Genomic DNA, 20,682 nt, shown 5'->3' with positions numbered 1-20,682 from the left:
ATATATTGAAATAAGTTGTTATACAAATTAAATTTAAGATTCTTTAAATTTTAAAAAATCAACCGACTTTTATGTCACTACAGAGGAAAACATAATTCAAATAAAATTAAATGTTGGTTTAGTACATAGTTCTCAAGTCGTCACTCAATAGTTTTCGTTGGATTACGACCTAAACCGTGTATCCAATAAAACACGCCACCCATAAACTGTTTTAAGATTAAACCAACCAACAAAAGCTTTAATAAAAACATAAAATATATAATCTCACGGCATATTAAACGTGTAATGCATATAATAAAGTGATTCATCACGGACTGAGCGGTGCTCGTCCGGCCATCATGGCGCGGATGTGCTATTTGCATTTTATTAAAATCACAATTTCATTTTTGAGCAACGTCGGCAGTTTCCGCGATGTGCCACTTGCTTGCTTATTTTTATGGTGGAGCTTCTTGAGAAACCTCTTAAAAAAGCTGTTTTTTTATAATATAGGATTAGCAAACGAGCATGCAGTCTACGGTGGTAAGTGGCTACTGCCGGTGCGGTAGTACAAAATTTATATTCGGCTAATTTGTTATTAAATACAGCTACAATTATTTTTCAAATTTAAAATATTATTTTAAATGTAAATCAATTAACCTAAATGGTCCTCCCATATATCGAGTTTAGTCATACTAAGTATTTTAACATTGACGTTAAAAAGTGACAATTGTAACATATATGTTGGCAATCAAATTAATTTGATTGAATTCACCGCCATCTACCGGTTAAATGAGGCAACATTGGCGCCAAGAGGAGGGGACGACAGTACTACCACCTATCGGAGGACTTTTGCAACATCTTTATTATCGATGAGAGTAGGGATGAAAGACCGCTATAAAAGTCGAACGATGCACTTGGCGGGGATTCTTTTCCTATTCTTATTATAAGCTGTTACTCTGCCCGTTTGAGAAACGATATTTAATTAAATGTAGTATAATAGTTATAATAATGTATTGCTATGTAATATGATGTGATTGTGTAATAAATGTATTAGTACTCAAAAGTGTTTAAGTTAAAATCAGAAGTGGTCCGGATCAGTTGAAGCGAACATGGGTAAACGCAGCAAGCGCAGATATTCAAGGCGTACACGTTCGACATCAAGTTCAACGTCGACCTCATCGAGCGCAAGGACCCCATCGCCTCCTGCACGGAGAAATAAAAAGGTAGCACGTAAAGCTGATGCCAAGACTGTAAGTACCTGTTCCGTTACTTTGAACAACCTGATACCAGAGTTTGATCCACTTAAGGATAACGTCAATACGTGGCTAAAGGTAATACAGTCATATGCTAATACGTTTTCTTGGACTGACGATATCATCCGCTTTCAAGCGTTAAATAAGCTAAAAGGATCTGCTAAAACGTGGTATGATTCCTTATTGCGCACGGAAAACCAGTGGCCATCCTGGAACTGGAATGTATGGAAAAATAAAATAACTGATAGTTTCCAAATTCGGCGTAATATGTTCGAACTTTTGAAAGACATTATTGAGAAGAAACCAATCGAAAACCAGTCTCTTTATGAGTTCTACTTCGAACAAAAAAGTAAAATAGACCTCTTGTCACTAAATTTCTCGGATCAAGATATCATCTCAATAATATTAGGAAACATAGGAGATAGTACAATTAGTACATCTATAGAGGCGTGTTATTTTACAACGTGTGATGACTTGGCCAGTTTTCTTCACAGCCGACTATATAAACCTAAAAATAAATCAAACAATATCAATATACGTGAATATCAAAATAAAGCGGTAATTCAAAATCAAACAAAAATTTCACCAACACCTATTAGTAATACGTTGCATAACCAGCCTAGCTCCAGTAGTGTTGCTGTAGATAACGGACAGACTCAGTACCGAAGACCCATAAAATGTTTCGCATGCGGGGGTAATCATAAACGAAACCAATGTGATATAAAATGCGATTTTTGTGGTAAAAGAGGACACCTAGAATCTATTTGTTTTCAAAAGAAAAATAACATTAAACCAGAAAATCAAGAGATAAAATTTGTTAAGTCATCTACCTGCAAAAACAAATTTATAAAGCGGGTAACCATAAATAATTTTGCTCACGATGCCTTTATTGACACTGGTAGCAGTTGTTCGTTAATTTCTGAGTCATTGGTCAACAATAATTGTTTAAAAAGTGTCTTACTAAAAAGCCCAGTTAGTTTGCAAGGGTTCTCAAAGCAAAACCTAAAAACTGTAACTCATTCGGTCACAGTAAGTTTACAAATTGACTCGATTATATTACACAATATTGATATGTATGTAATAGATGATTTAGTAGGATGTGATATTTTAATAGGACGCAATGTAACTGAGCGTTCTGATTTAATATATTCTCGTGTAGGTGATGTACTTAAGTTTGATTATGCGGAGTCATACATAGATTTTTGTAATAGCATTGATGAATTAGATATTGACACAGATTCACATTTTAATCAACTGATAAGTTTGTTTAGGAAGTATAGAAATTGCGTAGCATCTACCATTAATGAATTGGGGAAAGTAAATAATCATGAAATGAATATAAGTTTAACAACATCGCAACCTGTACAGTGTAGGCCGTATAGAGCTTCTGTTACCGATAGGAAAATAATTCGTGATATAATACATGAACTGATTGAAAATAATATTATTCGAGAAAGTAAATCTGCTTATGCTAGTCCTGCCGTGCTCGTAAATAAAAAGAACGGGGAAAAGCGTCTATGTATCGATTACAGATCATTAAACAAAATTACTATAAAAAATAAATACCCAATGCCACGCATTGAGGATCTAATAGACAGACTTCAAGGTTATAAATGCTTTACTAGCCTAGACCTTAAAAGCGGTTATTATCAAATAGGTATGGATACAGAATCAATCGACAAAACTGCATTTATCACCGAGGATGGACACTATGAATTTTTGAGACTTCCATTTGGGCTTGTTAATGCGCCTTCTTGCTTTCAACAGATGATGAATAAAGTGCTAGGAAACTTACGTTTTGATAGAGTGATTCTGTATCTTGATGACGTGTATTTAGTTACTCATACAGTAGAAGAAAATTTAGATTTGCTTGAAGAGGTATTAAAAATATTCAGGAATAACGGTCTAACGCTAAATCTAAAAAAATGTCATTTCTTTAAAAGTGAAATTAATTTTTTAGGTTATAAAGTGAAGTCAAATGCTGTAATGCCAAATGAATCCAAGTTAGAAGCTGTTAAGAATTTTCCTGTACCTAAGTCAGTACATCAGCTCAGACAATTTCTTGGATTAATTAGCTATTTTCGGAAATTTATCAAAGATTGTGCACTATTATCTAGTCCTCTTACAAAACTTTTAAAAAAGGACACTCCATGGAGTTGGGAAGCAACTCACATGCATTCATTTCAAATTCTAAAAGATAAATTAACTTCCGATAGTGTCTTATCAATTTTTGATCCTAATAAAGATACTATTTTGTACACGGACGCATCTAGAGATGGAATTGCAGGGATTCTTATGCAGGTTACTGAGGAAGGTGAAAAACCTGTCCATTTTTATAGTAGGCAAACGACTGATGATGAGAAAAAATATCATTCGTTTGAACTAGAACTTTTGGCTATAATTAGTTCGTTACAAAAATTTAGACTGTATTTGTTAGGATTAGAATTCAAAATCATCACGGATTGCAATGCAGTCCGATTTGCTTTAACTAAAAAAGATATAATACCTAGAATTGCTCGGTGGGTACTATCAACGCAGGAATTTTCGTATACAATAGCTCATAGGGATGGAAATCGTATGCAACATGTAGACGCGTTAAGTAGGAATCCGATACAATCCGGGGAAAGATCTGAAACCGAATTAATTTTATCAATAACTGAAGCCGACTGGTTACTTTCTGTGCAACAGCAAGATTCTGATTTAATAAAAATTAAAAATATCTTAGAGTCAGGCGAGGCCGAACAAAACAAGGACATTTTCAATAAGTACGAACTACTTGGGTATAAAGTTTACAGAAGAACGAGTCGAGGTCGTCGATGGGTGGTTCCAAAGAAATGTGTATGGCAAATCATAAAATGCAACCATGACGATCTGGGTCATTTTTCTGTGGACAAAACTGTAGAACGTATTCAAAATCTATATTGGTTTCCTCGTATGCAACGAACTGTAAAGAAATATATTAAAAACTGCCTTAATTGTGTATATTTTAAAAATAAAGGTGGGCGTAAAGAGGGTGAATTGTATCCACTGCCCAAATATGCGCAACCGTTTCATACACTTCATATTGACCATTTAGGACCATTTATTCAAACTCTAAATAAAAATAAGTATCTTCTAGTTATAGTAGACGCTTTTACTAAATTCGTTTTTATTTCCGCGGTTCGATCGACGAATGCTTCCTGTGTCATAAAAGAGCTAGAGCAAGTTTCAAAGATTTTTGGTAACCCCAAAAGAATAATATCCGATGCTGGGTCATGTTTTACATCGAGTGAATTTAATGAATACTGTACGAACAAGAATATCCGTTTACACACAATAGCTACAGGTATGCCACGTTCTAATGGTCAAGTCGAACGCTTTAATAAAACAATATTAGAATCTATGAGAACAATGGGAGCAGAAACAGAGGATAATTCGTGGGATAGATGTGTGAAAAATCTACAACAAGGCTTAAACAGTACTATTCATAAAACTATAAAAGCGGTTCCAAGCGAAGTATTCTTGGGTTATAGGTTAAGAGCTGATAGTGATATGTTATCCCCAAATGTGGATAACGACATGCAGGTGGACGTTACCGCGTTAAGAAAATGGGTGGATGAAAATATAAAGAGCAGTGCAAAAACTCAAAAGGAAAGATTTGATAGGACTCGAATGAAAGCAAAAACTTATAATGAAGGAGATCTGGTCTTAATTAAAATACAGTGTCAAAACAACGACGGAAGAAGTAAAAAACTATTGCCAGTATATAAAGGTCCATTTAAGATAACTAAACTTCTTGGGAATGATAGATATGAGGTTTCGGATTTACGTGGAGGTGAAAGAAGTAATAGGATGTATACTGGGATAGCAGCGGCTGAAAACATTAAACCGTGGATAAAAATTGACGATTGGGAATAAACTGTTTTATATGCAGATTCCGTGTTGGCAAGGTAAATAACTCATTTCTGTTAAGTTTGTGGAGTCAAAATAAAATGCCAAAACGGTAATTAACACACTGCAGATCAAAAATAGATATTATATTTACAATTTCTATCTATTCTGACATTCGTTTAGACCTAACAAATTATTATTGATGCATTCTCCTTGCAAGGATCACTTAACATACGATGTCTTTCTCCTATTAAACATTGACGGGACGAATTTGGTACACTAAAAGTGAGATGAAAGCACTTTGTGGCAAATGGTCCTTAGGAATAAGACGAACCTGGAACACTCAAGGGGGATAACACCCGAGAAGTGCAGGTGGTCTTATAATAATTTGAGTAAGATACGGGTTGATCATGCTTGCATCGAGAATAAGTGTAGCTGCAATAACTTATAAACAATGCACGTGTAAGTTATTAACCAAATTTATGTTTCAGCATTTTATTTAGACTCGTGTGGTGCCTGAGGCAGGCACCGTGCAGCATGGCCGTGTTGGCAATCAAATTAATTTGATTGAATTCACCGCCATCTACCGGTTAAATGAGGCAACATTGGCGCCAAGAGGAGGGGACGACAGTACTACCACCTATCGGAGGACTTTTGCAACATCTTTATTATCGATGAGAGTAGGGATGAAAGACCGCTATAAAAGTCGAACGATGCACTTGGCGGGGATTCTTTTCCTATTCTTATTATAAGCTGTTACTCTGCCCGTTTGAGAAACGATATTTAATTAAATGTAGTATAATAGTTATAATAATGTATTGCTATGTAATATGATGTGATTGTGTAATAAATGTATTAGTACTCAAAAGTGTTTAAGTTAAAATATATACAATTGGAAACATAATAAGTATTGTATCATAATATCTAAGAATGCTAGAAACACACACTGAAATACTTTGGAATTTGTTCCAAAATGTTCTTAACCTTTTCATATTACGAAAAAGTAACACAGATTATTCAGAAGACGCTATCATGAGGACATAAAACGTGAATTTAAAAGCTTTTTATAAATAAAGCTACCGAATCGTTTATAAAATCGCTTTTCAAATAAACCTTAAATGGTTTGAATCGCGGATTTTATTTAATTCACTCGTATCTCTTTGACCGTATTCAAAGGCTCCATTTATGTAGTTTTATTTCAGCGTGTGACTGAGTGAAATGAAAAAATCATTCGATTTTGTCACTTTTGTTCATGTATGTACATTGTACATATTATATGAACGTGTAGATAAGCCATGTTATAAACCTTTGACGAGTAGATCTGACAATTTATGTTAGTACCTACCACTATTTTTTTATGCGCAATCTATCAAGTTTTTACATTCTAAATTTGCCAATGTGTACCATGATTAAGTTGTCAAATGTCGATGTTTGGTAAGTAAATGGGATAGATTGATTACCTACTAAAGATAGCTAGATAGATATTTAAGTTTTTGTATTAATACTACTACGAATGCGAATGTCTTATCAGTCAGTCAGTTAATGGTCAACTAAATATTTTTTGTCCGTATAGTCAAATCTTGGAAATAGTTGAGTCGATAGAGACTATGTAAGGAAATAATCTTTCCGTCATAAATTTCCTAATTCGAATTAAATGTTCTCAAGTACTATATCACAATCAGATGTAGTAATGAACGGTAATTGATTCCATTGGAAATGTAATTAGTATGAATTTATTGAGCTTAATGAAGGGGGTGATCAGCATTAGTTACAGAATTACTTACGGCTGAGTGGGGTTTGTAAGTTATAAACGTGAGCTATTCCCGCTCACGTTTTACCACATCTGTCCATCGCCTCTTGGTACTCCTTACAAAATAAAAAGCTTTAGGTTGTCTGTTAAATAATCGTCATATTTATGTATCACAGAATAAATGAATGGATAAATATTTTTATTTATCTAGTTTGAAACTTTCTAGTTTAAAATAAGCAAAAAAATCATTTCAGTTTCTGAATAGCACTGACAGCACTGCTGAAAAATATTTTAACATAACAGCAGCGTTAAACACTGCAGTGTTCTGGTTTGAAGAGTGTGGTAAACGAGACATACTTTTCCGAGGCGTTCCAGCTTAGTCCTCAGGAGTAGCGGCGCATCTGTGGCCGACGTAATCCTATCTAGGGTTGAATACAGATGTCTATGGGCGGCAGTAGCCACTTACCATCAGGTAGACTACATGCTGTTCTGCTATTTCTATATTATTATAAAAACCCATGAGGCTCTTTGTATCCCACTGTTGGGCACTTATCTCCTCGCAAGTGGGCAATGGATGGAGTATTCTATATCATGTACTTCTTAACACTGGACTGTTGCGGTGAAGAAAGTTATAGGGTAGTGGCTCATCCGTTTTTAACCATATCATAAATCGTTCTTCCGGACTATATGACGGCATAACGTGCGTTTTGAAGTATGAAAGGTATCCAAAGTTTAGTTCCTAGCGGTCACTTATACAACCCATGATCGCTATTTTCAAAATGGTCAGGAGTACCTATCATCAAAAGCAAATGCTTAATGTTCTGTTAATGAAGAGTATAATAGAACTAAAATACATACATAATTATGCCTTATAGAAAGCTATTTATTTGTAATAGCTTTTAGTAGAATTAGTATTACGATACGTCCATAATATTTAAATAAATAACTTAACAGAAACCTAATTTAAACTCCTACATTTCTTAGAATGAAGGAATTAATTGAGTGATAGGATGGGATCCCTCCCGCGTCGTCGGGTACTTTTTGAAGGTTTTCCCCTCTTTAAGAAGAAAAAAGTAAAAATTAAAAAAAAGTATGGGAATGTTCACACATATTTAAAGGCTTAAAGACATACCTAAATATGTTCACAAACTTATTGCCTACTATCATAAATAAAAAGATTTACCTAACATATTTCATACGAGCGAGACTGGGCATAAATCTTAAGACGAAGTTTAATGTATTCTATTGTAATAAGAATTTAATATAATATCCGCGGGAGGAAATCCGTGGAACTTACGGAGCAAAGAGCAAAAACAAAGAACTGAAATCCACTTGGCAGGTATTATTTACGATGTCTGTTATATTCAGAACGCTTAACAAATGAGGTAGGTAAGGCATGAACTTAACCTACCTCGTTTGTTAAGCGTTAAAGGGAGAAGTATGGAAATCTATGTCACACAGTAACTATTTTATACATATTATATCACAATAACACTTTGTCGTGTGTGATATTCCTGTCACAACAGATGGTACTGTTAGCGCGGTTCCCGTAATATATATTAAGTGAAATGTGCCTTATATTACACACTAGCTGACCCCGCAAACTTTGTACCGCCTCAAAATCTATTTATCAAATAAATTTCATATAAAATATAGCCTATGTTACTCGTGGAAAATGTAGCTTTCGAATGGTGAAAGAATTAAAAAAATCGGTCCAGTAGTTTTCGAGCCTATTCATTACAATCTAACAAACAAAGTTTTCCTCTTTATAATATTAGTATAGATACACGGAATTATGATTTATTACTGTACAATGTAAATTATTTGTAAATAACCTTAAATATAAAGTCAACATGAAAACTACTTCGCAATAATCCGCTACTAATATGTACGATGGTAAGTAAATTTTTAAGCCATTCATATAATGCGTGTAACACCATCAAACATGTTTCGCTCCAAAACGGACCGTCATCAAAGTTTTGCTACTGGCTTTACGACGGCTTGCTTTACAATCGTCAATCGCGAATTCACGTATACCTAGTCTTGCCTGGAGCCAGCCACGGACACGTTGGTACGCTTAAGAAGTAATTTGGAATCTGTTAGTCTCTACTCTTTAAAATATTTGTCTCTGAACACCTCACCACACCAGAACACAGTTGCGATGTTATAGCCACACAATATTTTAAATTACTTTACTCTAATTCTTCCCTATTACAAATGTAGCTCATTAATTTATCCATCATTCATCAACCTCTAGAGACCCATCGCTAGACAAGCCCTTCCGTTATGAATCTCCATAGTAATTACCAGCATGTCTTTACTAAAAAGCAATCGATCTTGCAGTCCCACTTACAACAACGGCTTCAGAGCCTTATCCGGTAGATCGTTGATGCAACGCCTCGTGACTAAGATTGAAGGCCTCTTGCGCCGATAATTGCACCACTTTGCAGTAGCTGAAGATGCTTATTCCAGATAACAGTATTAGGTCACGAGTTAGGCTGTTTGTGCATTGTACTGCACGTTTTATTCTCACATCCGATCTAAAACTTGCTTAATGGGAACTTACCTATCGTTCACGCGGCAAATTTTCACACGTGTAAAAATAATTAGATGCAGTTCACATACGTCACCTTAATACTGCGTTCACAACCTTGGCACTTGCTGCAAACTTCTAAAAACATTCGGTTTGATTTGTCTAGTACGAGTGCAATTCAGTACACAAACCACGTCGATATCTCTATCCACATATTTGAATTTCGTTTGTTCAACGCTTTGTTGGGGTTTGGGAAGTGTGTAGATCATTAAAAAAAATAAAATATTGAATATTTTTTATTGAAAAATATGACCACCATAAAACACGTCTGACATCGATCCGCATGAATACTATGTTGATACGAAGAGCTTCACTAGGTGAGTACAATCAACGTGCTTAGGGCTTAGTAGTATACGTGGTATTATGCACACTGTGTGCCCCGCTCTTTATTCGATTTGTTATGTATACAAACGTGCAGTATAATTAGAAATTAAACGAACTTACCTAAGTGAAGTTCCAATTTCAATTGTACGAACTGCATAGTCTCGAAATGATAATGTTGACATGTAGTACACCGCCAGTCGTCAGCCTTGTGTCACGTATATTCAGAGCTAAAAACCTCGAATTCAAATAATTTAAAACAATATCCAACCTACTTATAGCGCCCCCTACCGGTAAATGTCATTAAGTTTAGAGATCCCGGGGTCAAGATGTAAGTTCATTAGCTCGATTATTTTACAACATAGATGATATTATGGGTAATACTTATCGTATATAAGTATGGGTGGGTGGGTTATAATATCATTTCGAGACTATGCAGTTCGTACAATTGAAATTGGAACTTCACTTAGGTAAGTTCGTTTAATTTCTAATTGTACTTCACTGCATAGTCTCTTCAATGATAATGTTGACATGTAGATGTTTAGAGATTTGTAAAATAACGAGCCTATTAAACAAGATACAAAAACATTTAAATCCTATTATTTTTAAAATTCCTAATTTAATATATATATTTAAATATTAATTACAGTTATCAAGTATACGTTTGATGTAACGTCTCTACTACAAAATTGAACTTAGATCTGATCCATTCAGCTATCCTTCTAAGAGGGTCTTAACTGACACTCATATGTTTAGACGTCAGCGTAGCAGCGTGGTAAAGCGTGCTCTCTAATGGTATGTATTGTAAAAAATGATATATCAATGCCATCATCCTCCGTGGTTGGTAAAATCTAGAAACTGTCGTCTGGGAGGTCACTGTATTATAAGATTACATAAAAGAAATAAACTTATTCTTGTAACTCTCAAGTGTTACTAGGCCTATCTAGGTAATTTTATTAAGGATGTGCTGGACAAATACTATGATTACTATGAAATAATGGTAATACTAGATTGTTTGAACACTGGTTATAGTAATATATATATATATATATATATATATATATATATATATATATATAAGTAATATATAAAAACAATAGATATCGTATATATTATGACGTTCACTTGGTGTAAGCCCGTGAATGCCATTATTACTACCGATTCGCCTACATCTGAGTCGAGACTTCTAAAAAGTATACATAAACATAATAATAACATTATTGTATATTAACCAAATTGCTTGGCGGAAGATATTGTATATTAAATTGTCACATGAATTTAAACCTTACTATAACCAGTGTTCAAACAATCTAGTATTACCATTATTTCATAGTAATCATAGTATTTGTCCAGCACATCCTTAATAAAATTACCTAGATAGGCCTAGTAACACTTGAGAGTTACAAGAATAAGTTTATTTCTTTTATGTAATCTTATAATACAGTGACCTCCCAGACGACAGTTTCTAGATTTTACCAACCACGGAGGATGATGGCATTGATATATCATTTTTTACAATACATACCATTAGAGAGCACGCTTTACCACGCTGCTACGCTGACGTCTAAACATATGAGTGTCAGTTAAGACCCTCTTAGAAGGATAGCTGAATGGATCAGATCTAAGTTCAATTTTGTAGTAGAGACGTTACATCAAACGTATACTTGATAACTGTAATTAATATTTAAATATATATATTAAATTAGGAATTTTAAAAATAATAGGATTTAAATGTTTTTGTATCTTGTTTAATAGGCTCGTTATTTTACAAATCTCTAAACATCTACATGTCAACATTATCATTGAAGAGACTATGCAGTGAAGTACAATTAGAAATTAAACGAACTTACCTAAGTGAAGTTCCAATTTCAATTGTACGAACTGCATAGTCTCGAAATGATATTATAACCCACCCACCCATACTTATATACGATAAGTATTACCCATAATATCATCTATGTTGTAAAATAATCGAGCTAATGAACTTACATCTTGACCCCGGGATCTCTAAACTTAATGACATTTACCGGTAGGGGGCGCTATAAGTAGGTTGGATATTGTTTTAAATTATTTGAATTCGAGGTTTTTAGCTCTGAATATACGTGACACAAGGCTGACGACTGGCGGTGTACTACATGTCAACATTATCATTTCGAGACTATGCAGTTCGTACAATTGAAATTGGAACTTCACTTAGGTAAGTTCGTTTAATTTCTAATTATACTGCACGTTTGTATACATAACAAATCGAATAAAGAGCGGGGCACACAGTGTGCATAATACCACGTATACTACTAAGCCCTAAGCACGTTGATTGTACTCACCTAGTGAAGCTCTTCGTATCAACATAGTATTCATGCGGATCGATGTCAGACGTGTTTTATGGTGGTCATATTTTTCAATAAAAAATATTCAATATTTTATTTTTTTTAATGATCTACACACTTCCCAAACCCCAACAAAGCGTTGAACAAACGAAATTCAAATATGTGGATAGAGATATCGACGTGGTTTGTGTACTGAATTGCACTCGTACTAGACAAATCAAACCGAATGTTTTTAGAAGTTTGCAGCAAGTGCCAAGGTTGTGAACGCAGTATTAAGGTGACGTATGTGAACTGCATCTAATTATTTTTACACGTGTGAAAATTTGCCGCGTGAACGATAGGTAAGTTCCCATTAAGCAAGTTTTAGATCGGATGTGAGAATAAAACGTGCAGTACAATGCACAAACAGCCTAACTCGTGACCTAATACTGTTATCTGGAATAAGCATCTTCAGCTACTGCAAAGTGGTGCAATTATCGGCGCAAGAGGCCTTCAATCTTAGTCACGAGGCGTTGCATCAACGATCTACCGGATAAGGCTCTGAAGCCGTTGTTGTAAGTGGGACTGCAAGATCGATTGCTTTTTAGTAAAGACATGCTGGTAATTACTATGGAGATTCATAACGGAAGGGCTTGTCTAGCGATGGGTCTCTAGAGGTTGATGAATGATGGATAAATTAATGAGCTACATTTGTAATAGGGAAGAATTAGAGTAAAGTAATTTAAAATATTGTGTGGCTATAACATCGCAACTGTGTTCTGGTGTGGTGAGGTGTTCAGAGACAAATATTTTAAAGAGTAGAGACTAACAGATTCCAAATTACTTCTTAAGCGTACCAACGTGTCCGTGGCTGGCTCCAGGCAAGACTAGGTATACGTGAATTCGCGATTGACGATTGTAAAGCAAGCCGTCGTAAAGCCAGTAGCAAAACTTTGATGACGGTCCGTTTTGGAGCGAAACATGTTTGATGGTGTTACACGCATTATATGAATGGCTTAAAAATTTACTTACCATCGTACATATTAGTAGCGGATTATTGCGAAGTAGTTTTCATGTTGACTTTATATTTAAGGTTATTTACAAATAATTTACATTGTACAGTAATAAATCATAATTCCGTGTATCTATACTAATATTATAAAGAGGAAAACTTTGTTTGTTAGATTGTAATGAATAGGCTCGAAAACTACTGGACCGATTTTTTTAATTCTTTCACCATTCGAAAGCTACATTTTCCACGAGTAACATAGGCTATATTTTATATGAAATTTATTTGATAAATAGATTTTGAGGCGGTACAAAGTTTGCGGGGTCAGCTAGTGTGTAATATAAGGCACATTTCACTTAATATATATTACGGGAACCGCGCTAACAGTACCATCTGTTGTGACAGGAATATCACACACGACAAAGTGTTATTGTGATATAATATGTATAAAATAGTTACTGTGTGACATAGATTTCCATACTTCTCCCTTTAACGCTTAACAAACGAGGTAGGTTAAGTTCATGCCTTACCTACCTCATTTGTTAAGCGTTCTGAATATAACAGACATCGTAAATAATACCTGCCAAGTGGATTTCAGTTCTTTGTTTTTGCTCTTTGCTCCGTAAGTTCCACGGATTTCCTCCCGCGGATATTATATTAAATTCTTATTACAATAGAATACATTAAACTTCGTCTTAAGATTTATGCCCAGTCTCGCTCGTATGAAATATGTTAGGTAAATCTTTTTATTTATGATAGTAGGCAATAAGTTTGTGAACATATTTAGGTATGTCTTTAAGCCTTTAAATATGTGTGAACATTCCCATACTTTTTTTTAATTTTTACTTTTTTCTTCTTAAAGAGGGGAAAACCTTCAAAAAGTACCCGACGACGCGGGAGGGATCCCATCCTATCACTCAATTAATTCCTTCATTCTAAGAAATGTAGGAGTTTAAATTAGGTTTCTGTTAAGTTATTTATTTAAATATTATGGACGTATCGTAATACTAATTCTACTAAAAGCTATTACAAATAAATAGCTTTCTATAAGGCATAATTATGTATGTATTCTAATTGTACTTCACTGCATAGTCTCTTCAATGATAATGTTGACATGTAGATGTTTAGAGATTTGTAAAATAACGAGCCTATTAAACAAGATACAAAAACATTTAAATCCTATTATTTTTAAAATTCCTAATTTAATATATATATTTAAATATTAATTACAGTTATCAAGTATACGTTTGATGTAACGTCTCTACTACAAAATTGAACTTAGATCTGATCCATTCAGCTATCCTTCTAAGAGGGTCTTAACTGACACTCATATGTTTAGACGTCAGCGTAGCAGCGTGGTAAAGCGTGCTCTCTAATGGTATGTATTGTAAAAAATGATATATCAATGCCATCATCCTCCGTGGTTGGTAAAATCTAGAAACTGTCGTCTGGGAGGTCACTGTATTATAAGATTACATAAAAGAAATAAACTTATTCTTGTAACTCTCAAGTGTTACTAGGCCTATCTAGGTAATTTTATTAAGGATGTGCTGGACAAATACTATGATTACTATGAAATAATGGTAATACTAGATTGTTTGAACACTGGTTATAGTAAGGTTTAAATTCATGTGACAATTTAATATACAATATCTTCCGCCAAGCAATTTGGTTAATATACAATAATGTTATTATTATGTTTATGTATACTTTTTAGAAGTCTCGACTCAGATGTAGGCGAATCGGTAGTAATAATGGCATTCACGGGCTTACACCAAGTGAACGTCATAATATATACGATATCTATTGTTTTTATATATTACTTATATATATATATATATATATATATATATATATATATATATATATATATATATATATATATATATATATATATATATTACTCATATATTATTATTGTTTTTTTTTTTTTTTTTCTTTTTACTATATGAGTAATTACAATAACCAAAAAAAGTAAATAGTATTTATTCTTCATCTCCACTAAATAATATATAATATTTTACACTTAACTCGCTAAAAATATTTATACATCAGATGTAACTATCCCAACTAATAGCATACTTGGGATATGGAGGATAGAAAACCTAAATATGCATTTTAAGAACAAAAATAATTCTAGATATATATATATCAAAATGAAAAGAATATTGTAACCAGTCTACAGATAGATCTAGTTATTTACACTGTTTAGGCCAAAATATTATAAGCACCAGCATCACGTTTTCATTATTGCGTCTAACATTGCTTGTAGAGCAACAAAATCTTGAGATTCGTGTATAGAAACGAAACGCTCCTCGAGGAAGCGAGTAACATACAGGGTAAAGCGTTGACGAAAAACAAATGGATCTAGATCTTTTTTTTTTTTTTTAATTCATATGAGACCCAAAATGCAACCCTTCCAAAACGAAAGGTTTATTTTTTTTTTTTTTTTTAATACTATTTTTTAGGACTGTCTGGACCAGTCTGATACTACCACAAACTCCCCAACCGTTCAGAGATAATCTTTAACAACAATTATTTTATTAGAAATAAAATGAATATTTCCATTTAAATAGTATTATAACCTTAGTCATGACATGTAAGTCATACTTCTTGTAGGTTTCCTAGTAAATAAATCTATTTAAAAACCTTCAAAGTGTTAATTCGCAATGTATAATCTTGATTTAGTGATAGCAAATTCATTCTGAAATTATTGAATGTATTAGGGAAATAAAAACATTTTTTGGGTATTCAATAAATCCAATATGTGCCTATATTATTGTTATATATATTTTTTTATTTTTTTCTTTTTATTTCACCCTTGTGTTGATTTTTAATCTTTTATCTAATGGTAAAGCAATTTGATTTTTTATTTATTTATTGCTTGTATAATACAATGAACAACCTTAACAGTTGTATTATTTCCAATTATCAAACTATCTTTTAAGTAACCAATAAATCCTAAAGAATGATATAGCTTATTATGTCTATGATCCTAAATTACTAAGTGTCGTTATTGTTCCTTGTCCAATATTATGACATTTCAAATAGGAACTATGTCGAGGGGTGAAAGGCTATTTGCTTTAAGCGACATTTTGGCCGATATTGAGTTATATACATATTCGGAATCAGCAAATTTTTCTGCGTCGAATGAGCCCGGTTTTGTTAAAATCAAAGCATTTTTTTGGCGCTTAAAAGGGTCCTATTTTAGGGAAGTTTAGCAATATAGTAGTGTTTAACCGACGTTAAATACGTATTTTTAAGCTATTGCATAGCTTTTATCGCGGGCTTTGAGCGCGGCGACCGAATCGAGAAATTCCGTAACGAAAATAAGTAACACCTTTCAACAAATCGGTTGCCTGGAGACTTGATATCCAACTATCAAGTCTCCAGGCAACCGAGTTGTTGACTGTCAATAGAAAAATATGGATATAATTGAATAAAGTATTATTTTACATTCCTTATTATTTTATTTGATATTGGCGACGAGATGTCGAATGAACTAAAAAACAATAAGGAAATACGAGCCACATTACGTGGGTTAATGAAACGAACCGAAAATTACATTTCGGGAATAGAAAAAATTGACATTGAAGAAATAAATATACGACTGAATACTTTACAAGAAAATTTGAACAAATTCTACGCGATTCAAGAAAAAATTGAATGGCTTACAGAAGAAGAAAATTTAGAAGAGGAAATAAAATACAGGTAAGAATTTGAAGAAATATATACAAAGCTAAAATTTAAATTTTTGAATGTACAAAAAGAAAATAATCGGCTAATACCTGAATGTTCTTTTATATCAGCAAGAGCGGAAGTTTATTTGATAAACTGTTAACTGTCAAGGCACGCTTGAGACGTACACCTAATACAAAAGAGTTATCACCCTATCAGTTAATGTTCGGCAGAGAGGTAAGAACCTATATGCATGCCTTATTTAAGAAATCCGCCCCACTATCCAGATTACATTACAATGCACCGCCAACGCAGGAGTTCGGACAAGGTGATAAGGTACAAGTCCGCAGTTACACCAACCCAAGAGTTAAATGGGAGTTCGGAGTCGTCATCCGAAGATTAGGTAGACTCCATTATGAAGTCAGAACTGAAAATGGCATACTGGTGCGCCGTCACCTTGACCAAATGCTGCCGGCGCCCCTGGTGGTGTAAGTGAAAATAGCGGTGGAGGACTGTTGGATATCAAGTCTCCAGGCAACCGAGTTGTTGACTGTCAATAGAAAAATATGGATATAATTGAATAAAGTATTATTTTACATTCCTTATTATTTTATTTGATAACCTTAATTCGTCAACTTGAACACAGATGGCAGTAATACACATTTTTTTATAATCCGTGCAGAAATCTTAAAATTGCGTGAAGTATATTTTATATTCCCATTATAAAATTCAAAATTATATTACCATATTATCCAAATAATATGTTTTATCAACATAAGCTATGTTGAATTCTGGATTGATAAAATAACGTAAAAGAGTGTTTGTTATTTTTAAACGTACAATTACAACTGACAGACTTGACAGCACAAAATCAAAACGCCATTATGATTTAGGGTACAAATAATTTGTGTACAAAGTGTTTTAAATATGAATAAACAAAGTGCATTTATTAATGAAAAATGCGATGTACCTGTAACATTCGGCCAAATGTCACAGGCACATCGCATTGATCCATTTATATTGCTGGTTGTTAATACTTTATGTCACTTATTAAATACTTTTCTATTTTATATTTTAGAATGTTCAGTCTTGCTTGGAGTTATGAAATGTCAGCTGATATTTGCAATGTCTTATATATGATAATGGAGATATGATAAAATAGTGGATAAAGATGTATTAATGTAAATGTTGATGATTATGGAAGAATATATTGTATTTCTGGAATTCCTTCTGAGCGTTTTCATAGCATAAAAAATGCTATGCAATAGCTTTATCGCGGCAGTCTCCGAGTGCCACACGTATTTTTTTTTTAAGTAGGGCATTTGAACTGAACAATAATATAAAGATCCGAGATATAAACCAATTTTCCATTCGCAAATAAATAACTCAATAACGCTTAAAGCATTTTTCATATTCCTATTTTTTATTGAGATGTAACATAAAGCGTTTTGACTTCATCCGTTTACACGGTGTGATGTCGCTTATATTATTTTTCCTTTACCTAAATATGACATGGAATGTCGGTTAAGTTCTTTCGGCTGCATCTATTTTTTACTCAGTGTGGTACTTTAACCAAATAGTCATTTTGATTTAGATATTTTTCAATGTCGTTTGAACAGTGTTATCCTATTTTTTTTAAAGCGCAGGGTTTATCAGAAACTGTATATCGCCGTGATTCATTTGAACAAAATGTTTCAATCAAAAACATAACTATTATTATACAAAATTGGTGACTATTATTATACAAAAAATAATTGTATTACTGATGTTCTGTTGTTTATGTTTCTTAGAGTATTCATTATAAGCTCCTAATATTTTCAGTGATTACTACAGATCTAGTTTGCACTTTCAACAGCCACTGATCATACTATCAGTAAAACATGTGACATCATACATTACTTTTTCACTATTACATGTCATATAAATATTTTAGCCTGCACGTCATTTTAATCTCAATTGGCTGTTGTGATAAATAGCTTCCTCCAATTTATGTTGGACTTCATGACATAAGGCGTTTTGGCTTGCTCTATAAATGTATTACAGAGTCGCTTAAATGGTTTCACCAGTCACTGATTGTGGTCTAAGAAGTCACTTAAGGCATTTTTCCTTACTCTGGAAAATAGGTATTTCAGGACAATTTACATTAAGCGACAATTATATTTGTAATTTAAAGGCCAATTCATTACGTACTAACATCAATAACTTGATAATTTTAAATTAATTTCAATGTAGTTTATTTCATTCAAATAGCTTTAGTAGTTTTTTTGTTATGATTTTTTTTCGAAAATTTTCAACTTTAAATGGCTCTCCTGTAAAGTTGCCAAAATGTCGCTTAAAGCAAATAGCCTTTCACCCGTCGATGTTATATAAATATATAACTGACACAATGTCCCTAGATCTTAATCAGTTATGTATGGTCTTGTATCTTTTAAAAGGTTAGTAAAAACATAAATATAGTGTTCTGCTCAAACCAAAGGAAAGAACTTGAAATGCATAGAATTTCCATTTAACCATAGACATGTAAACACTGTTTAAGGTAATCATGAATTAGTATCCAAATATGCATTCTTGAAAACAATAGTAAGTAGTGAGTGGAATGCCAGGCTTTATTTAAAGCTCAAGATTAAGACCAAGATATTCAATATAAACCAACATCACCATCATCAGGTGTTGGTAAAGTAAAAATATTGTAAAAAATTGGTTAAGAGTAAACAATATGTTACCACTGATGTGAGAAGTCTTTCTACACACATACCGAGTATATTTTGAAAAAAAAAATACGTGTGGCACTCGGAGACTGCCGCGATAAAGCTATTGCATAGCATTTTTTATGCTATGAAAACGCTCAGAAGGAATTCCAGAAATACAATATATTCTTCCATAATCATCAACATTTACATTAATACATCTTTATCCACTATTTTATCATATCTCCATTATCATATATAAGACATTGCAAATATCAGCTGACATTTCATAACTCCAAGCAAGACTGAACATTCTAAAATATAAAATAGAAAAGTATTTAATAAGTGACATAAAGTATTAACAACCAGCAATATAAATGGATCAATGCGATGTGCCTGTGACATTTGGCCGAATGTTACAGGTACATCGCATTTTTCATTAATAAATGCACTTTGTTTATTCATATTTAAAACACTTTGTACACAAATTATTTGTACCCTAAATCATAATGGCGTTTTGATTTTGTGCTGTCAAGTCTGTCAGTTGTAATTGTACGTTTAAAAATAACAAACACTCTTTTACGTTATTTTATCAATCCAGAATTCAACATAGCTTATGTTGATAAAACATATTATTTGGATAATATGGTAATATAATTTTGAATTTTATAATGGGAATATAAAATATACTTCACGCAATTTTAAGATTTCTGCACGGATTATAAAAAAATGTGTATTACTGCCATCTGTGTTCAAGTTGACGAATTAAGGTTATCAAATAAAATAATAAGGAATGTAAAATAATACTTTATTCAATTATATCCATATTTTTCTATTGACAGTCAACAACTCGGTTGCCTGGAGACTTGATATCCAACAGTCCTCCACCGCTATTTTCACTTACACCACCAGGGGCGCCGGCAGCATTTGGTCAAGGTGACGGCGCACCAGTATGCCATTTTCAGTTCTGACTTCATAATGGAGTCTACCTAATCTTCGGATGACGACTCCGAACTCCCATTTAACTCTTGGGTTGGTGTAACTGCGGACTTGTACCTTATCACCTTGTCCGAACTCCTGCGTTGGCGGTGCATTGTAATGTAATCTGGATAGTGGGGCGGATTTCTTAAATAAGGCATGCATATAGGTTCTTACCTCTCTGCCGAACATTAACTGATAGGGTGATAACTCTTTTGTATTAGGTGTACGTCTCAAGCGTGCCTTGACAGTTAACAG

The sequence above is a fragment of the Epargyreus clarus genome, unplaced genomic scaffold (assembly GCF_041222505.1).
Source record: "Epargyreus clarus isolate Ecla_fem2 unplaced genomic scaffold, WU_Ecla_fem_2.2 ptg000018l, whole genome shotgun sequence".
Lineage (NCBI taxonomy): Eukaryota > Metazoa > Arthropoda > Insecta > Lepidoptera > Hesperiidae > Epargyreus > Epargyreus clarus.
Note: the sequence above shows the minus strand (reverse complement) of the source record.